Source organism: Passer domesticus, chromosome 8, assembly GCF_036417665.1.
Source record: "Passer domesticus isolate bPasDom1 chromosome 8, bPasDom1.hap1, whole genome shotgun sequence".
Taxonomy (NCBI): domain Eukaryota; kingdom Metazoa; phylum Chordata; class Aves; order Passeriformes; family Passeridae; genus Passer; species Passer domesticus.
In genome coordinates, this window is record NC_087481.1 from 39,708,036 (window position 1) to 39,726,175 (window position 18,140).

General features: G+C 42.9%; 1 long non-coding RNA gene across 4 annotated transcripts in view; it reads left to right on the forward strand.

Moving 5' to 3' along the window:
* The window catches only part of LOC135306516 (uncharacterized), a 66,070-nt gene that overhangs the window by 27,169 nt on the left and 20,761 nt on the right, over positions 1 to 18,140 (forward strand). Inside the window, exons 3-4 of one of the 4 annotated variants that reach the window (XR_010367309.1) lie at positions 255 to 345; positions 1,521 to 6,365. This is a non-coding gene — a long non-coding RNA (uncharacterized LOC135306516). Of the gene's footprint in view, positions 1 to 254; positions 346 to 792; positions 943 to 988; positions 1,040 to 1,520; positions 6,366 to 18,140 lie in introns of those variants that run through there. The other 3 variants (XR_010367312.1, XR_010367313.1, XR_010367311.1) reach the window with 3 other exon arrangements.

Consider the following 18,140-nt stretch of genomic DNA (forward strand, 5'->3'; position numbering starts at 1 on the left):
TTCACCATGAGAAGAGGACAAAGTGAAAGCTGAGGTTTAAGTTTATTCACTGGTCTCCAATGCTCTTCATGATGGCTGCATGTGAGATGTGGTAACTCCGCAGAGCAAAAGAGACTGTCAGCAAACACCTCAAACAAGATAAACCTTAAGCACTTGAGATTCAGTGCAAAGCATGTAGATGCCAATTCAATTCCATTGTGATCAGCTTTGTATTTAATGTGCTTTCTTCTCATGTGCTGATGCTGTTTTCACAGGGTTGCCCAAAAAATTTCAGCTGGACTTGATTTTAGAAATGCAGGCTTTGGATTTCAGGAGATACTGGTGAGGAATACAGGGATGAAGGAGGTAAACAGCCTTTGGTGGGAGTCACCCAAGTGTGGGCATGGAAGATGACTCTCAAGGGTGGTGTATTCTGAGTGTGAGATCATGAGCAACAGTGACAGCATAGGCAGGTACATGTGGTTGGCCTGGAACACCTACAGTCTGAACCAGCTCTTAAAGCTCTGGAAGGAGTGTGAGCAGTCATGAAGAGGAGAAGGAGAGATCTATGATCTGTACTTACAAGCTGGGGGAACTTCTATTATGCGGGCATTACAATTAGCAGAGGGGGTGTTTGTCCAGAAAGTGTGTGTGAGAGGAGCGGGGGAGCCAGGGAGGGGAGAGAGCTGGCGGTGATGGGAAGGAAGGGAGGGTGCCCTGACCTCTCCTCATAGCCCTGACTGTGTCCCCATCTGAAGGTCTGGCATATCCACTCTCACTACTTAATGATAGTGACATTACCCATCCGCCCAGCATCGCGGGGCTTTTGTCTTCATTCAGGCAGAAATGAAGTTCTCCTGGGCGCACTTATCAATCACTGCAAAGCTCCAGCTGTTCCGGAGCCTTTGGATCGACTTCAACAGCCGTGCTTACAAATTGTCTCTGAATAGCACCGAGCTGAGACCCCCTTTTTTGTCATTGTCTTCCGACAAATGTTTTTTTTCGGCAGCCTTTCGCAGACGTTGCCGGCTGCCTTCTGCCGCGGTGATTGAAAACAGGCCTGTTTTGCATTCTCCTGTCGGAGTCCTGGGTTCAGGGAGCTGTCCCTGAGTGCCACTCCAGCGAGTGCTGTGCCAAAGACAATTACATGCATAGTTTTGCTGATTGCATTAAAATCATTAGAATGAAAGATTCTGAAATCGTACATTAAGGGGGGAAATTAGAAAAAGCTTCAGAGACAGACAGCAACGTCCCCAAAGTGAGGGCAATACAATTAGCTCAAATTGTGTTACATACACACAGACTAGGAGTAGCTCCTGTAACAAATGACCTTATTATTGCTGCTCCCTCTCTCCCTCCATTCCTTTTTCTCTCCTTCACTCTCTTCTCATTCCATTTTCCTTTTTCTCTCCTCTGAAACTTCTTTGGTCAGCACCACAGTTCTTCTTAATCTTTCATTCACCTTTCTCTTTCTTTTGTCTTGAGGAGTGCCTGGGAAAAGGCAGTCATGGGATCCCGGGAATGTAATATTTGTCTTTCAGAGCTGCTTTGCAGACCATTTAAGAGGAAGTGAGCAAGTACAAACTCCAGAAGTTAATTTTCAGCTGAGCAAGAAACTTTGCTCTCCTGGGGAACAAGGAAGTACATGACTCCAAAAGCTTTGTATGTGCACCAGCCATCAAGAAGATCAAAGAATTCAGCTGTCTAGCTATACTACATATCCAGTGCCAAGAAGGAGACTAGTAACTATGCCTGGGGTGGGAAATGTTCCTGCATACCACAAGTACCAGCGTGGCAGGAGGTGCAGAAAGGTTAATTCTTGAGGGGAGCATGATACTTATCCAGTATGAATTCTGAGTTGTTGAAAAAAATCACATTATGCCAGGGCTCATGGGCCATCACTGTTATTATCCTGTAAATATGCTAACAGAGAGAAGATGGCAAACTAAGAGTACCTTACCTGTGTCAGTCAGTGACTGAAATCCATCCTCCTCAGTTGGTAGTCAATGTTTTAACTGAAAAAGCAGTTATGTGTCACTGTGCACTGTGATACTGTACAGCTTCTCTGCTGGGACTTGGGGTAGTTATGGTACAGGCTGTTTCCAGTGCACCAGCCTGCAGCAACCTCTGTCAGCTATGCCTGTGGATCAGCTTGCCCTGCTTTGCTGCTGGCACTTTCACTCACATGTGATCTGTGTCCTGCTGAAACCTTACCCACTGTAGACCTCGTCTCTGCATCCACTTGCTGCTTCCAAAGAGCCTGGACATACTATGCAAGTTTTGTTGAAATGCACATCGAGGCACAAAGCACAATGGCATACATGTGGCAGTGAAGCAGCACCACTGGATCAGGCTTTGCCTTCTGCTTCACTATTTTCACTGCTCAGTGGCATCCAGGGCTGTATTCAGCTGGCCTAAATTCTGCCCACATTTCTGTGCCAGACTCCTATGAACTGGCTTTGGGTCTTCAGAGGAGCTGATGTCAGTAGGCACCTCTGCACTAAGGGATTTGAAGGAATCTATGCAATCTCCTGGGTATTTATTGTCATTGGGGTGGATTTTCCTGCTACCCCTGGGTACACATGACTTTAGACTCCAGTTCTGCTCCCTGAGATGTAGGGTATTGTCTTTCCTCTCAGTTTACACTCTAGCCCAGCATCTGTTTCTGACCAGAACTGCTGGGGCAGACTTAGAGGAAAATGGTAACAAAGGGGAAAGCAGCCCTAATACTACGCTGATATATTGGAACAATCTGTGTCTCGAGGATATCTGAACCCAAGGTGGTATCTTTGTATTACTAATGTATTAATAATAGCCATTCAAAGCACTGCACATTGACAAGGCACAGTATAAATGTCATGTAAGAAGGTGTGCCTACTTCTCTTAAGAGACTGCAAACTCAGATTAGACTTCAGTGATGGAGATGGAAATAGGTTGTCTGCTCATGTAAAAGTTTATGGGGAGAAGGAACAGAGTAGGTTGGTGACATGATGGGCTGGGGAGTATAAAAAGTATAAAAGTATAAAAAACAATAATAAGGGGAAAATGAAGGTACGAGTGGGAAAAGACAGAAGGGAGCAAACAATGTATCAGCAGAGTGAAATTGCTGTAAGAAGTTGCTTTACTAATGTGAATCAAGAGTGTGGATGGATTATGTGGGACAAGTGGAGGAGTCTAGGAGGTGAGCAGATGGATGTGAAAAAGAGAATGGATTTGTTGCGGTAGGGCAGCCAAAACTGGAGACCAATGGAACAGAGGTGGAGAAACTGGGCAGCAAAAGAAATGAAGCTAAAAAGACCTGTTACAGAAGAGAAAATAAAGTGCTGAGGTTAGAGGCTTTAAGGAAGAGAGGGGTGTATTTGATGTAGGTAAGGAGAATTGAGTATTGTAAAGACAAGCAGAGATACAGGCTTGAGCAGTAAGAAGAAAGTAAAGTGAGGGAAGGGGAGCAGATGAGGGTGAGGAAAGGAGTCTGGCTTGCTCCAAAGTCCAAAGGGAATATGAAGATGCTAAGTAGAGGAACAAAGTGAACTGTAGCCTAAATATGACCTTAAAACCAGGGAAGTCAGATGCTAGAAAAGTGCAAGTCTTCAAGGATATGTGAGCAGTCGAGACTACTCTCAGCAGGACAAACCTGACTGGAAACAGCTGTCCCTTATGTGGATTTTTCCTGCTCTCTTTTTCAACTTAACTCACAAGAGGAACAACCAAGAGTCTGTGGGATCTGTCTCAGTTACCTCTACTCCCTTTGAAGCACCATCCTCCTTACCTCCTTTTGTGGCCAGTTTTCCACTTTCTTCCTAGCAACTGTTAGGCTGTAAGGGATGATGACAAACTTTGGCATTGCAAATGCCAGCAGACCCCTTTTCCTATTGCAGCTGAAGACTAACCTTGGCTTTTTCAGAGCATGGTAGGAGACATTCATTCACACCAGACTCTCCCTGCTGGTTGGAGAGTCATGTGCAAACAGTCTACTTGTATATGCATGTTCAAAAATGGGCAAGTTGTATTCAACCTCTGAGGGAAAGCAGCAGGAAAATCAGGTTGTAAGATATTTAAGACTCAGATACTTGCTTCCAAGACAAATTAATATTCAGCAAATGATGCAAAGCAAAACTTTTTAAACAGTGCCACCAGAAAATGCTCTTTGACTCTTCTCCACTGTCTGGCTTATGTCTTCTCTGAACCCTTATCACAATGTGCCCTCTAAATTCTGAGGTCCTAACTTGCTCTCATCCAGTGCAGAGAGAATTTCTGAGATAATATGTACCTTTGTGTAAGATATCTTCTTTCCAGAAACATGAGAGAAGATCTGAAGAGATCACTCTTCCAGGGCAAAGTTAGCCTGTCTGCACACCTGTCTATTCTGCCAGAAATCCTATTTTTAACATGGCTTGTGACAGTGGCTGACTCCTTGTTTGCTTAGAAATGAGGTGCAAGTATGGAAGGGCATGGACTGGAGTGCACGGGGACCAACAAGGGCCTGACTTGATCAGCTTCAACAGGCTTTGGATCAGGCCTACAGTGACTGTTTGCATGAGGGCTGGTGTGAGTAGGCTGAGAAGGGATGTGGTCTATGGCAGGATCACTGCAGAGAAAGGATGGTGCTTTACTGGGGGTGGAAAATGGAATTGTCACCGTGGAATGAATGAATTGTACAGTTTCTCTTTTGTAACCCAGGGAATAATTAAGATAGATGGGTAGATGAATTAGCTGTCCTGCAAGGTCAAAAGTGGATTGCCTTATTACTCTATTATTTCACTGTTGTGGAACTATCACCACTAACGCCTTTTTCATGATATTTTGTACATCGCACCAAAAAAAAAAAAAGGGGAAAAAAGAAAAAAGGGGGGGAGATACAAATTGATCGTTTGCTGGTGAAATCAGTCTTCGTCATCGCCAGCAGTGCTTGGATTAATGGGATTGAAGGCTGCTGGAGGTTCAGCCAGAGAGACGGGCGGAAAAACAAGAGAAATTGGTTTGCACCCCTGGGAATGGAATTGATGTGACTTGCACAGAGCTGCTGCAGCAGTGGTGGCTGCTATGCTGTGATGCTGCTTTTTTAAAAAACACAGAAGGGAGATGGGAGAACAAAATAAATCCCTAGCTGGAATACTGGGTCGTTACAAACATGGATGATAATCTTCTAGCATGTTTGGGAGATCCAGAGAGTTTGTTTGCTGGAAGCCTTTAGGAAAAAATAGAGGACAGTCTTTGAAAAACACAGATGCTTCCTGGTGGCTTTCTGCTATTTCTGTGGGGTTTTAAAGATGAGGTTTGGGACAAGCACTAGAAGCTGGACATTATTCACATTAATGGCAAATAATCTCAAATCTACACAGCTGGCCATAGAGATCTTCCAAATGGGTAAAGGCCATTACGTGGACAGAAGTAGAGGACCCCAATATGATAGACATGGTTGTAGAATGACAGAAATGGTGGAACCAGGGACATGTTGATTTAGGTCATTGTATCATTGGCCTAACAGTGACAGAAAGAAATATGGTGGAGAGGAAAACTTGTAGTTAGTCTTCCCATTTCCAGTGCCAAGAAGTGACACAGATACACTTGTTTGCTTCTGAGTTTTTTGCTTGAATTCTAGTAAATAAGGATTTTGAGAGATCTGAACTTCTGAAGGGGAGACAGCTAATTTGCTCACAAGAAGTTCTGCTTATGCTTGGCATTGTGCTTATAGTTGGTCACGTTTTCCTCAGGCACCATGAGCAGCAACAGAGAGGACCCAAGTCCATGCACAGTCAGTGTCAAGGGTCTTCCCTGTGGACAGGCACTCTTTCTGTGTTTACCCAGTGCTAGCAGATGATGGTCCAGGGTAGATGCAGCACAAAACTCTGAAGTGCTGAAGTTCATGCTATGCTTGACTGCTTTTAAGCAACAGCATGCATAATGTTTATCTGATTACTTAACAGCAGTGCTATTAAAAGTGACTTTCCAAATGTGGTGCTGGATCTGAGGAAGATGAAATCAGCACAAGATTTTTTTTGTGTTAGCTAGAGATCTGGCAGATTGCTTCCTCAGAAATATTTTCCTTTTATGCTGTTGCTTTTTGGTCAACACTGATGCCAGTTTTGAGGAAATCTATCTTTGAGATTGAAAGAGGGAAGCCCAGATTATTTCTGAAACTTTTGCATGTGGTTTAAGATTGAAATACCAAACTCACAGCTGTGTACTATTCACAGAGAGTCAAACCAAGACTGGATATGATTTTCCAATTCATGACTGACTACAGGAGCATTTGCCTTAAATAAGTCTATCTACAATGTAATAGTGTGTAGGGCAAATGTCCTCTGTGTTTTACCTTTCCTTGGTTCCTGGGCTACACTCTTGATTATGCAAGATGATGTTTTAAAATTGGCCATGAACTCGAGGCTGTTTGTATGTCTTTTATTCTTGGAGGGCCCTCTTCTATTGATGTTATTTTTTTTTTCTGGCTTGTAGATCCAGAATAACACAAAAGTAAAATTATGATTGCTAATGTATGATATAGGCATGAACTGTTTTCATCTCAAAGACACATTAATTCTGAAGTCTAAAGAAGACAATTTTTATCTCAGACAATTAACAGGTGATGTCTAGACAGGTGGAAAGCCTTACCTTCCCATCCAAGATGTCACTTGACAAAGGAAGTATTTAAACGAAAATTTATAAAGTGGAGTACGCTTCCCAAAAGTTCTCTCAGCATCTTTTACTTTGTTTTCTTCTGTGCTTAATGCACAGATAGAAAAGACTAGAGGGGAACTGGGAAACTCCTTTTCCAGCACTGTGAACAGTACAGAAGAAAGACCTTGATGCAAAACATTACGGTGTTTGCATCAGGCAACTGGCTCTGAAGATAGTCAGGGTGAGCTGAGCCTATTTACTAGCAGGGAGAACAGCTGCTGCACAGGGCCACTGCTGTTTTCTGCTCTCAGATCTGCACTGTGGATCTTGCCTTCTGCTTTCCTGATGAGAGGTCCTTGCATGTCTGAGGGGGCAGGTCTGTCTCTCAGAGCATGCTTTCTGAACTGTGAACTTCTGTGCTGGGTAAAGAAATCCTTTAACCCTTGTGTGCTTTAGATGAGCTTTTTATTTTGGCAGGAGGAATTTCCAGAGCATGTATTACTCTTGGGTTACTCTAGAAAACTACCTTTTCTTTTCCTGCATTGCACAAGACAAAGCACTGCAGGATTTCTGAGCTACAGCTGTAGCTTGTAGTAGTAACTATAACTAACTGAAAAGTAAAACCAGTGAGGAAGATCTGCTGCGTGATGTGAGGCTTGGTCCTGGCTCACCTTGGTCCTTGTGGTCAGAAATAAGGAGACCCATAAATGTGGTGGGTGATCACCTGACCACAGGCTGTGTTATGTACCATGCTCCAAGGTGTTATGGACTGACATCTGCCAGGAAGGAGCAATCAGCAGGAAAGGCTGAGCTGCAGCACTGCAGGTCCGTGGGACTCTGGGCAAGCCACCACCATGATCTTCTGCTGCACCCTTTACTACAGGTACCTGCAGTTCTGGAGAGTTCCCCACTGTCAACATCCCTTCCTCTGCTTTATTTTGGATGATGAAAGAAGACAGCTGCTTTATTCCCAAATGAGGAAATGATGTGTTGGCATCACAGGGATCTCCGTGTGCCTTTCAGGTGCAATTATGAACACCAGAGGAAGGGTTTTGAGAAAGCTCTGTGAGTGTTTCACACTCAGTTCCACAAATGTAGCAAAAGAAAGGAGTAGATCCCATTGCTGGTTTTACAGCTCTGCTATATGTTTACTTCTTTTACTCTTACTACTGACTCTGTGACTGTCATCATTGGTAAATTGTGTTTTGGCTGAAAACTAAATTTTAAACCAAAAACAGTGATGCAGGGAAACTCAAGATTTTTTTTTTATTCCTAACATTTAGAAGCAAAATAAGCTTTAATTTTCCCCATTGCATTGATTATTTTGAAATTTAAATGTAAATCTAAAGAGTAGCAGAAACAAAAATCTAATACTGTATAACAAGGACTAGCTTGGAGTGAAACCGTGCATTCTGGTTGCTGCGAAACACTTTATTTTTTTCATTTTGCCAAGGCAAAATTTGTCAGACTGATCTTTCTTCCTTTTTCTCCCCATTTCGAGGACTATATTTTTTTGATAAGTGTGTGGTTTTACAGTTGAAACTTATGGGGGGAGACAGCCAGTACTATTAAGAAGTAGATCTGAATGAATCTAATGAAGTGTTTCTTTACATTCCTGTCCTCACAGCTGATAAAAGTTCAGTGTTGGACATTTAAAACTGTTCCCATGAGGAATAAAGCTTTTCTTTGAAGGTGAGGCTTTCATTATGTCAGCTGAATGTGATCAGGTATGCTTGACCTCTGGTGAAAATCAGTGTATTGATACCATGATTTTTATTCTTTAACACAAGCCCCAAGTTCTCATCCTTTCATGTGCCCTTCCTCCTACAGCACTTGCACACCCTACTGCATGTCTGAATTTGACACATTGGAGATGGTAGCTGTTATGATTTTTATGGTTCTGCCTAATCAGTGGGTATTAATTGAGTTAAAACTGCACGAGTAGAACAAAGTGAACAGAAAAGGTACTGTAAATACAGTTCTGAATTCACAGCTGCACCTTTAAAAGCTGAAGTAGGCACTTTGTCTGCTAGGCTGCAGACTCTGATTATCATCTATGGGAAATTAAAGGTATTATTTTTACCATTGGGGGGGCTCCCATATTTTTCCATTAATGCAACTGAAGCACTCAAGTGAAGTTCAGACAAATGATATTCCCTTCTTCACAGCAAGAACTGTATGTACAGGACCTTTGAGAGAAATGAGAGTAATTGATGTATTTCTGTTTTGACAAAAATACAAGGCAGACCATGTGATGAACAGACTTATTTGGTGATGGTAGCAACAAAGCAGTATTAAAAATGTGGAATTTTTTGTCTCTGGATGGAAAGCTCCAGATCCTTAGCTTGGGGGACAGGGAGGTGAGATTTCAGCTCAACAGGGCTTTGGGAGGATAACGTGAATGCATCAACTTACATGAGGTAAGAATGTGGCCCAGAAGGGACACAGAAGCAAAGTTTAACCTGCACAAGTCCCATTTGTAGTGAAGCATATATGTTGTGTTTGGATGAACATGTGTACACTCCACCCTTTGAAAGGGGGCTGTCAGTTCAACGACTCAGTTTTACCTAATTCCTCTTTATGCCACTGGCAGTTGACTATAGACCATTGCTCGTGATCCGATGGAAGAATCTGGGTGGACTCTGTCCACGCTCTAAAACAACTATTTTTCTGTCCTGGTTACACAGTCCTGGGAAACAGCCCTGAAGTTTTCTGCATATTATACCAGCTGCATAAATATATAAATAAAATCTGTCAATGTAACAGGAACATGCAGAACAACTGGCAGCATCAGTGAAGAGCAGTGAGTCCCACCAAATTCTGCCAGCAAAGACTTTGGCCCTATGAGAGAAGGATAAACAGATCTTGCAATTTCAGGTGGAGAAGGAGCTAATTTTGTAATGTGTGACTCTCGAAGTGGAATGACAGGCAGTGAGCACATGGTTCAAGGTGGGATCTGCCAAGCAGCATTTGAAGTACACTGTACTATGTGAAGGTGCTATTGTTATATAAGAAAGGAGTTCAGCAGGATGAGCTGGGGCAATGAGGTGTTCAGGCCCATTCCCCAAAACATGGCTCTGCACATGCAGTTCAGGAGTTGTGTTGTTAGAGAAAAGCAGCACAGGAACCTGCTTGAGAAAGTATTAGAGACAAACCTCAGGCTAACCGAACAAACTTGCTAATCACCAGTGTTGCTGTTCCTTGGCCAAAAAGTCATCAAGACAATTGACACTACAGCTCTCTGCATATCTGAGGCACCCCAAATTATTGTTGCTACCTTCCACAAGAAGCAACACAAATGTCTTCAATTGATTATGAAATTGGGACTCAAAAATCTCAAAGTGGGGAAGTAATTTACTTATAACATTTTATTTTCTTTCTGAAGAGAAGGTAGGTACAGAACGAGCTGAAAAACATTTGCCTTTCATTGCATTTTCTCAGGGAAAATGTTCTGACAAGTCTAAATACTGTATTTCTCTTATTTTTAACAAAATGCCTGTATTACTTAATGAAAAGTATGATAATTTTAATGCTTAACATTAATTCACCCCCAAACTTAAAGAAGAAAAAATAATTCAATTTTAATTGAGAATTTTTTCTACTTATGGAAATAATATAGATATACATATTACAGCCTTTTGATTAGGCTATTTTGGTAATATTTTTGGACACTAAGGAAGGGAAATCGCAGTAAATTACCCTTCTCCCCATTTGCTTCTCAAATTTTTTTGCAGCTAGTATTGAAGCAAATGTCACTGGTGTGCATATACCAGTCACTGGTGGTCTTAATACTCTCTTGCTACTGGTCTAATATATGGCATTGGACATATCAATCAGCTTCACTGTGAATTAGTTTCTTTAATTTGAACATGATTATCAGAAAAATTAAGTCTGGAATTAGCATCGTGAGATGATCCAATCCCTCTCCCTACCCTAGGGCAAGACACATTCTACCTCAGATGAGTATTTTATAACTTTCTAGCTAATTTTCTGTCTTTAAGAGCTTTCAGTGATGGAGATATCACAGCTTCCCTTCAGCAATCTGTTTCAGTACTTCACTACCCTGTAGCACTAGTTCACAGCATTAGACACCTGATCCTCATGTGTAATCTGGATCTTGCTGCAGTTTGTCTTCTTCTCTTTTCCATGTTGGCATGAAAAATGGCTAATTACATTCCTTTTTTCCCCCAGTATTTTACCTACTAGAAAGAAGTCTTTCCCAAGCCTTCACACCTCTGGATGGAACATCTTTCACCTTTACAGGTCATGCTTTCTAGGTCTTGGACCAGTCGTACTTCTCTTCTCAAAGGACTCTTATTTGCCACCATCTCTCTTGGATCTGGGATCCAGGCCTAAATTTCATGTTCCAGCTGAAACCCCACCAACACAGAGAGGTCTGACATACCTCTTCATCTGTGCTTCTCTTTGAAAGTGTCCATGAGTGAATTCAGTATACTTTACACTGATGACTCTGGTTCAACTTGGGCTTTTTCTGCAGAATTTCTGCCTCAGTTGCTGTTCTCAATCTCATATTTGTGCTATCGATTATTCTGCAAAAGCAAGGCAGCTTGTTTGTGTCTGCATTTATTTACACCCAAGGAAATGTTAAATAAGTCCTTTGCAATGGAAGATACTTCTGCTGCCCAGTTGGAATTTAGTTCCTGTCTGTGCAGGAACTTGGAAATATTGGTAAGTGTGACTGGTCCTACCAATAGAAAGTGTTATGACTGTAAAAATTATATTTGAGCTTAGGGCTCACCTGATCAGCACTCACTAGAACTGCCCAGAGTCCACCTATAGTGAATAGTGTCATCACTCCACTACAGCCATGCCATTTCTGCCAACATTGCATGATCTTTGCAGGTCTGCTGTCAAAAAAGCCACCTAATATGAGCCTCTTGAGCTAATAAAATCATAGAAGGTTACAGAACAAGGTGGTTTGCCTGTAAGCCAGGTAGCGTGATTAACAGTAGGTATTTAATTGTTTCTGGTGTCTTCAATGATCAGCATCAGAATTGCCTTCCAGCCCCAGATTTACTGTTGACAGTGTACCATGTCATACCACTAAACTGTCTTGAAGGTGATTTTTGGCCAACAAAGTATCATACAACTGCATTGCAATGATATTTTGTGACAAATAAAAAATCAAGGGCATGCCTTAACTCACCAGCCATATGCCTGCAGTGTGTCTTGGAAGGTGGTGGCCCTTTACAGCAGTGCAGACCCAAAACTACCGCAGGTCAGTGCAACTGTGCACCAGTTGTGGGGAAATGAATCAGATGGCTTTAATTTAATTTTGCATCTTAGTAAAGAAGGGGGATGCTGCAAAATGGACACAGTCTTTCATGTAGAAAAATCCCTTATACTTTTCTTCACTGTTCCTCTTTTAAAAAGTTTTTTATTTAATGAGGAAAAAATGTAAAGAATTTTCTTATATTATTATCTCTCTCATTCTTTTCCTTTCTCATGAAAATGTCATTTTGAGACAACCCAAATCTTTATATTTAACCAAAAAATGACTTTTGTTTTAGCCATGTTCAGTCCTTTTGCTAGTGTTGGTCCTTTTATACACAAAAGAAATAGTTTTGACTGATAGCTGTAATGTAGTGTTTGGAGGACACTGAACTTGGGTCCTCCAGCATTTTCAGAGCTATTTCAGTGCTACCTGTGTTTTCCAGCTGAAATGGTCTGTCAAATTGATTGGAGGGTTTATGGAATTTTCTTCTTATTCTTAAATATCATCTAGTAGGGGTAGCAGGAAGAAATACCTCCCTTGAATTCAGCAGGAGAGAAATCAAGGCACTTTACAGTCCCTTGGCTCTCTAGTTCACTACTCAGTTGTTGTGGTTCACTGTCCACCAGCTTTTATTACAGAGGGCTTTGTCTTGTTGGTTCTTGTGGGGTGAAGGAACATGAAGGCCCTGTGCTGAGTGTATTCCCTTCTGTGCCTTGGCTTCCCAAGTCTCCATGGCCAGTTTACTACCAGGGAAGTCTGGCTGCAGCTTACAGGCCTTGATTGGCAGTGACTGACAGATGAAGTTTAAGGCTGACTTCAATGCAAATCCAATTTTCCCTCTTTATTAGTGCTTCTTGAGTACTGTCTTGCAACGGTGCAGCCGGTGTGATTTGCTGAGCGAATTTACACTTCAGTGGTGTGGCAAGAGCTATGGTAATGAGGGAAAGCCAGCTTAGGTGAGCAACCGTGCTGCTGCTGCCACTACCATTGTGACACCCTCCAGCTGCTCAAATGCCACCAGGGCCACACGCTGTTGTGGTGCATCAGGCTCTTCTCTCCAGGACTGTCACCTCTCAGTGAATATCTGTGACACTGATGTACCCCTGATAGCTTTGTGTGCATTGTTTGATCTCACTGGGTGGAGTCTTGGGGCTCCCATCATTTTACTGTGCAGTGTTGCTGAGCTGGGATCACCCCTTACTACCAGATGAAAATAAATTGCAGTGTGAAATTTTCCTTTCTGCTTTTCCATTTTCCCACTACTATAGGGTGACAGTCAAGCTGACCTGCTTGGGGTTTTTGACCATGTTTTCCAGTATTTATAAAAAATAAAATAGTTTTTGAGTAAAATTTCTGGTTTCCTAAGACTTTCCTTCAAATTTGTTGCCTTTTATTTTCAAGGGACTTGCTAATATTGTTTTAACCAATGCATTTTCAAACCACAGATGTATCTGTTTCTGTGTTTATTAGCCCAAAACAACTTTTACAGTCTGGAAGTGATCTCTGAAATATGTTTTTACAAAAGGTATTTTAAAATTAGTTATTTTTCTTTTGAGGAAGAAAACTCCAACCCTTTGCTTAGTGCACATTTTACCTTTGAGTGGTGTTCAGTTGTTTGTCACATCTAGTGCTGAAGTGTAAGAAGTCATCTCCTGCCATATGGCAGAGCTGCTTGGTGTGGAAGAAATAAAGACAACAAAGACCTCAGCCATAGGTCTTGAAACCTCAGCCTGCCTGGGGTGTTGGCTGAATCTCTGAGCTCAGTGCTGTGCAGCATGAACAGCAGTTCATGACAAAAATGGGGTATTCAACACGTAGTTCCCCTTAGCCCTCCAAGCACAGTGTAAAAGAGGAGATTGGAAGTACTGGACTGGCAGGAATACTTTTTGTGAATCTTTTTCCTTGAAACACAAATAGTTTCAGTGACGTCAAAATGCTTGGTGGGAGCACAGGAGAGTCTCCAACCATATAATGAGTATTTCCTGAGTGAAAGTTAAGCTGCCTGATTTAAACTAGCAGGACAGAACGTGAGCTGGTATGGTTAGTAAATCTGTGCTCTGGGCACTTAGAGGCCAAGGGCAGAGTCAAACTCAAGTCTTTGCCCAGAGTGATTCAGAAGATGAACAAGGCCATGTACCTCCTCCATCCTAAGTGGAGAGGCACAGATCACTTCTGTTAGACTTGTTCCAGTCTGCGTCAGTGACTAGTAGTTGGCCCAAGCTGAAGTTGGAATATTTCACAGAATTCAAAGAATTGCCAGGTTGGAAGAGACCTTAAACATCAACAAGTTCAACCCATGCCCTAACACCTCAACTGAACCATGGCACTGAGTGCCACATGCAGTCTTTTTTTAAACACATCCAGGGATAGTGATTCCCCCACCTCCCAAGGCAGGCCATTCCAGAACTTCATCACTCTTTCAGTGAAAAACTTTTTCCTAATATCCAACCTATATTTCCCTTGACACAGCTTTGCCTTGTGCAGGACCCTTGTCCAGAAGTCATGCTGGGGACCTCCCTCGGCATGAAGTGTGAGCTGGGCCTTTGACCTGGTACTGGTTACCTGTGGTGCTCTGCATTGGAAAGACTAAAAAATGTTTTGCTTTTAATCCAAACCTTGAAGCATCTTGTAAACGTGGTACTTTATTTTCCTCAGAAGTAGTTTGGGAGTTCAGGACACAGTCTGATGTTTTGTCATGCCTTTCTTGTCCTTTTCTCTTGTAGACCTGTGGACATGGCTATTCAAAAAGTGCTGGGGACCCTTTCTTGTCCCATGACTGAGTGAATCTCAAGGAGATCAGAGATATTCAGCCCTTCTGTCTTATTGAGTCTCATTTCCTGGTTTACTGAAGTCTTGCCTTTCTCATTGTTTTGAATTTTCCCTTAATTTCACCCTTCAATGTGACGTTAAATAACTTCTAAAACCCAAACGTGCCACTTTAGCCTATCTTCCAATCTAGTCCTGTAAAAGCTGTAGGTATTTGCTGTGTCTTCTGTACAAACATGCAGAACTCTCTTCGGTGAAGCAACAAGGTTTCTTGAGGGATTTGTGTGTAGTAGGTGGGTTGCCAGTAGCCACTATACACATGGTAAAGAAAACTTGTATGTGAAGATAACAATCTTCCTCAGATCCAGGCCACTTGCAAGGCTTAAGCTCCTATTAGAGGAATAGTTATATGGCTTGTTTGATTTGAACGTTCTCCATCTGCTCATGCAGGTAGATGAATGATTTGTGAATTGATAACTTTTTGTTACCACTGCCTTTGGATAGTACAGCATAGAGATTAATATTTTCACTGAAGTCCAGAGTTGTGACTTTGGCTTTGATTAAATAAGCATTGTGGTTCTCACCCTAGCAAAGACAAATCTCTGTGAATCTGCAGGTCTCCAAGCTCTTAAGTCTGCTTTTGAGATTTGAATTTTGCACTGCTAGTGATTCACTTCCTCCTCAGACTTCACACTGTCCCATATTGCTCACCTAAATTTACCCTCCCCTTCTTCATGCCAGTCTAGTCTTGGCTTTGTTTAGAGAATTTCCTTGGAGATTGGCCCATCGTATCTTTTATTCAATACAGATAATTATTTTCATGTCAAATTTTATTGAAGTGCATCAACTATTAGATGTCAACCAATACTTATTTTTCTCAAACACACTGGGCCACACTCCTACTGCTTGTGGTAAAGCAAGGCAGGACATTCCCTGAGCACTCTCTGTCCTAAGCAGTCTCTATGGCTGCAGAGGCAAGAAGAAGAGCCCAGACTCCGTGTCATCTGATCCAGTGCCTTGATTGTTGTTAGCTTCTCCATACCTCTCTTTTGGGGAGGTTTTTTTGCTCCCCAGCTGCTCTTAAGATACCATCAACCTGTCCCCTCCTCAAGTCCTTTGTTTCAGGATGCTTGTACTGCATTTTCCTGCTCTTTATTTCTTTATTACCTCTTGCTGCAAAGTCCTTGCCTCACCTAATTGCAATATGGCTTGGATCCATCTGTATTCTTTCTCTGGGAACATTCCAGCCTGCTGCTCTCCTCACTGTCTTGCTTTGAGGCTTCACCACTTTTGTAACTTTTCATGAGCTTTGTGTAGCAGAGGTGAGCTGGAGTCTAAGCTGTTCCCCATCCCTACCTGTCCTAAGGTTGCATCTTGGGCTGCCCACCAGGCTTAAATATCTACTGCATGTGATCATCAGATTTCTTTGAGTTCAGTGCCTTAGACAAGGTTATTTGAGCCATTAATGTGGTAACTTAGCCTTGCATTTCTGTCTAGCTGGCTTCTTTCCTGTTGCTGTTTTATCATCTTCAGCCCATAGGTTTATGTGGAATGGGTGTGGGACATTGTCCAGGGAGGTGATGGAGAAGGGTTTTGGTCTCTGGGGTGATGCTAGTGAAGGCCTCTTGAGTACCTTTCTCCACAAATGTGTGCCAGGCAGTGTTGGCAGGTCCTCTTGTTTGGTTTCATTTGTTTGCTTTCTGTGGATTTTTTTTTTTTCCAAAAGCCAGCAGTAACAGCAGCAGCTGTACGGGAATGGCACAGCCGCTCTATTCCTGGCCAAGAACCCTGTGAAATTAATCCACATCTCGCTGAAATCCTACCCCGCTTTCGGGTCACTGCCTCGTTCCGGCACTGCGGAAGGCAGGGATCCCGCGATGATTTATTACCAGCCCCAACGCACATATTATTATGAAATGAGTTTATTACACTCTAAATCTCCTGTTAATGTGCTACTGTTTTAATCCCTTTATCCAATTTTCAGTCTCTCAGGCTTGGCTGCTGTTCACTTGCACAAAACTCTCCATTCTGAAGGTTTTATTGTACGATATCCATATCCATTTATCCTGCTTTAAGGCTGCAGTGCTGAAGCTCTGGTGAGGAGGGGGAGCATGAGAAAGGAATGGGAGAAGTAGGAGGGGATGGGCCAGAGTCTGTGTGTGGAGAAAGGAAGAAACAGTCTGGCTTAGGCTGTAAGGACATAAAAAAGGGTTGAAGTGGATAGAGGAAGACAGTGGTGGGGGTGGGGGGGAAGAAGAGAACTGATTTTAAGGTGAGCAAGGGTAGCCACTAAGTCAAGGAGTGGGGAAACAAATTGAAGGCACTTTGGTAAATTGTATTATAAGTGGATTAGAGAAGAAGCGGCCTTCTCCTCTGCTTTGAGAGCACCATGAATCAAACATCTCTAGCAGTGGAGAAGAGAGGGCAGAAACAGAGCAAAGGCAGAAAATGAAAGGGAACTGTAAAAGAAAGTGTGTGCAGGGATGGGAGAGGAGGAGCATGAGTCTGAGTGGGAGGGTGGGAGGGAGGAGACCTGAGGGAAAGGGCTGTTTGAGATTCAGGGTGCAAAGAACATGATGTGGGACTCACAACAAAATGGTTTCAGCAACATGGCAGCGAGAGGAATCCACATTCCTCATTTCTGCATCAGTCAGAAACCCATCCCAACACAGACAGAAGGAAATGCTTCCTGGGTCTTTCTGTAGGTCAGATATGTGTTGCCATGGAGAGGAGCTCCACAAAGATCAACTCTTCCCTCCTATGCCAATATACTCAACCTTGCTTTTCACCCTGGGCCCTCCAGCCTGGTGACTGTCCCAGCTAACTGTCTGGACATGGCCTGCTGAAGGAATGAGGTGATTCTTGACCTTTCAGATCACTGGTTGGAAAGAGTTTGCTCAGCAGTGATGTTGATGTGGCAGGTAATGAGTGCTGGGCACTTCCAGTTGTTGCTTAGACCAGAGACACGGGTGCAATACACTTAAGATGAGAAATTGGGTCCCAGAACATATCCCTAGAGACAGCACTCCACTCCACTGGGGCGAGTGCTGTAGTAGCTGCTATTTTCCTTTACTCTAGCTGAGATCTGACCTAGAGCCATGCCTAGTACCTAGCAAAACCCAGTACCCAGACCTATGCTTATCCAGCCCTGCTGTTGACTCCAGCTGCACGTGCACCAGAATACAGAAGTTGCTTGAGCTGGTGGTGGTAAACTTCAGAGCTGTCAGCATGTGATTGCCTGTAGAAACGGGGCAGGATGGTTGGGTCCCATGCCTGGGTGGCTTGCTGTAGCAACCAAGGTACTTCCAGTGCCTCTGTGTCCTGCTACAGGATGAGCACAATCATCCTATCTTGTCCTTTTATAGGTAAGGAACAGGTTGATGCACACGGGCAGATACTTTGTAGCTGCAACTGTGGCTTGCAGGAACCTGTGAGGAGATTTTTTAATATATAACTCCCTTGGTTGCATTAAAAAATCACAACCATGGAGCACGGTGATAAGTGTCTGAACTGGAAGGTTCCTCTGCTGTTTTATATCCTC